Genomic DNA, 3,698 nt, shown 5'->3' with positions numbered 1-3,698 from the left:
GTGATAACTGTCAATCATGTGGCAGATTGCAAAAAGTACCACACCTCCCGAACGAACCCCCTCCTTCGATCCGATTTTCTCCTCCCCGCACACGAGGTTGCGTGCTCTCCCCGGTTTTCTAGGTCGCTGCACCCGAACTATCTGCAATTTAAAAAAAAAGAAAACACAGGCCTTACAAGAGGATTGAAACCATAACCTACCATACTAAATGTAACAACAACAACCAGCTGATCTAGCTCCCTTTGCTGATTCTACAAGAGTTACATGGAAATTGTATCTTCGTGAGATGAGATTGAAAAAAAAGACAACGGTCGATAACTGAAAATCCAAACCAGTGGCCTCACTTGTCCAGGTTTCAGGACTTTACGCCCTAGTTCCATCATTTTTTCTGCACGTTTCACGCCGGTTCACATGGTTCACAAACCCGATCATCCTCTTCCCTCCTTTTCAGATGCAAATTACCACAATATTTTCACCTAAGTTATCAACTATGTTGGTCGTATATTACCATGTTATTTACATAGAAGTTAATGAGGGGTATTTTTCAACAACCTTTTCACCCTTGGTTAAATTTAACGCGGTGTCTTATGTAAGTTATTAGGTATGTGGTTCGTATATTATCGTGCTATTTTCACATAAGTAACCAGGGTATGTTTTTTTTAATATTTTCCCCTTTGATCAAATTTACCATGGTGTTTGTAAGTAACTTATCGGGTATGCGGCTCATGTATTACCGTGCTATTTTCACATAATTTACTGGGGGTACATTTTTCAATAACTTTTTCCCCTCCTTGCTCGAAGTTCGCACGGTGTTTATACGTACTTATCGGGTATACGGTTCATACATTACCGTGTTATTTTCACATAAGTTATTAGGAGTATGTTTTTCAAGAACTTTTTCCCCTTCTTGGTCAAATTTACCATGGTATTTGTACCTAAGTTATCAGGTATATGGTTCATATATTATCATGTTATTTTCACAAAAGATACCAAGGGTATATTTTCAATAACATTTTTCCACTGTTCAAAGTTACCGTGGTGTTTGTATGTATGTTATCGGGTATCGGTTCATAAATTACTGTGCTATTTTCACATAGGTTACTGGGACTATGTTTTTCAACAACTTGTTCCCCTCCTTGGACAGAGTTACCGTGGTGTTTGACCTAAGTTATCAAGTATGTTGCTCATATATTACCATGCTATTTTTATATAAGTTATCCAGAGTATGTTTTTCAACAACCACATGCTATTTTTATATAATCTATGGGTCGATTCCATGAGTTTTGGGTCTTCTATGATTTTGTTTTTTGCTTCACTAGTTCCATGAATGAACAACCACATGGATTGGTCAATCTTAGCACAAGCATGATGTAGCTGACCTGGTTAGCGTGGTCAGAATTTCCCACTGAAGAGGCTAGGTCATGGGTCGATGCACCATGTCAGCATCACGAAGGAATGCATCATCACAAAGGACATGCCAGACGCGACCACAACCCGAATTCAGGTAAAATCAATCAAAGTCGATCAACGGCAAGCCATGTTGTGCATAATGTAGCAAGCAATTCAAAAGCATGATGGTTGGTTGGTTTCTTACGGAGTACATGAAAGTGATGATCTGGAACTTGCTGGAGATGGTCTAGCCGGCGAGGTTGCGCTGCACGGTGACCTGGATGAAGCTGAAGACCACACCTATGTAGAAGGTGATCACCATGGCGCCGTCTAGCGAGACGAGCGTGCTGGCGAGCTTGGTGGCGCCGATGGCCGCCCTAAGGTTGAGCGACTCGGAGCGGGTGACTACAACGAGCATGAAGGAATGCTGGGGGATGGCCATCCGGCGGTTGGAGAAGCCCGTGTTAATGAGGCTCTCCGCCATCTGATAAGATAAAGAGAAATGTGGTTTATCAAGTCGAAACAATACAAAGTTATCGGCCAAAACAAATACAAGTTATTGTGCTGACACATCATAAATTATCATGCTAAAATGAAGTTACCATGCCAAAAAATAGAATGAGTTCAACATGTTGACAAAGTGTGAGTTAAATGTGGTGACACTTCAAAGTTATCAAGCTGACATATTGTTATCATGCTCAGTTTGCATAATTATCGGGTTGAAAGTAAAAAAAACTGTTCAAATCAGATCGGATTAAAAATGCTGACACGGTATAAATTATCAGGCTAAAACAATATGGATTATCAATCAAAAAAATTCAAGTTACCATGTTGAAAAAATAAAATGAGTTAAATAGGCTAACAAAGTGATTCTTACCATGTTGACACACTAGAATTTATTCAGGTCGACATACTATAAATTATCAGGTTCAAGCCGCATAAGTCATCAAGTTGAAGTTAAAACATGAGTGTTCAAACCAGTTAGAGTTAAACATTTTGATACATCACAAGTTATCAGGCTGAAGTTTCATAAGTTATCTGGTTAAAATAAAAAAGAATAAGTATTCAAAGCAGTTCGAGTTAAACTGTTGGCACGATATAATTTATCAAGCTAAACCAATATGAATTATCAGGTGGAAGTAATTGAATTACTATGCTGAAAAATAAAATGAGTTAGACAGGTTAGCAAAGTGATCATTATCATGCTGACCCACTAGAAGTGACCAAGCTGACACTGTAAGTTATAAGGTTCAGACTTTATACTTCCTCGAAACAAAATACTCCTCATGTCAACTGGTCTCAAGGCCAAGAACAGAAGGAAACGCAAGTACCTGAATGGTCAGCCCCAAGATCGATGACACCATGTTTGTGCAGCTTTCGGAAGGTCTTGAGGCCCTTTCATGATATGTAGCTGAAACGGTGCACGTCGATGTCAATCTCAGGCCATTGGTGATGTACATTCGATTACCACATATCACACAATTTAAGAATAGCAACCAAATGGGTTGATCGAGCAACGCACTTCAGTTCTGATGGACCCCATAGAGGATGAGCGCAATTATGGCACCATGATCAGGAACCTGTCACATACACATACAATTGAAAATAATTTATTCAGTCTCATAGGTATAATTACAAACAAGTTGAGGGCACTCATACCACAGCAAAAATAGATGAAAATTTGGAATTTTTGAAGACTTCTGTCCATCAAACTAGGACTTCAGAGAAGGAATTTTTCAATTTCCATAGTAACTGATTCAATGCTATATTGTTTGAACAAAATTGAGAGAGAAAAGAGGATGGTTGCGCTAGTGGAAACTTTCCTCGGAATGGTCAGAGAAGGCACTCACCATAAGCTCACCTGTCGATGTAGTAGGCGGCGACGGTGGATCGTCCATTTGATGAGCGGCGGCGGTGGTCAGAGGTGGCGGATGGGGTGGCGGAGGCACACGACGCGCGGGGTTGGCCCGACGATGACTTGTGGAGTCGAGGAGATGGTGGGGGTTGGGGATAGAGAGCAGCGGCGGTGGGCATGGACGCGGCGGTCGTGCGACAGGTGGCTGACGGCGGTTGTGCACCGGATCAGCCGTCGCGGCACGGCAGAAGCTCGGGAGGAGATGGGGGCGGGACGACGCCGGCCGGGAGCAGGGGAGGAGATGGGTGTGTGGCGACGGCGGAGCTGGGCAAGAGAGGAAATGGGTGCGAGTGAGGAGATAAGGCTCCTGTCAGTTTTCCGTTTTCCTTCTTCTCCTGTGCAGATCGCCAGCAGCCGCGTGATCACGATCGAAGCGTTCTCAGTTCATGTGGCG

Source organism: Triticum dicoccoides, chromosome 3A (assembly GCF_002162155.2).
Source record: "Triticum dicoccoides isolate Atlit2015 ecotype Zavitan chromosome 3A, WEW_v2.0, whole genome shotgun sequence".
NCBI classification, from domain to species: domain Eukaryota; kingdom Viridiplantae; phylum Streptophyta; class Magnoliopsida; order Poales; family Poaceae; genus Triticum; species Triticum dicoccoides.
Note: the sequence above shows the minus strand (reverse complement) of the source record.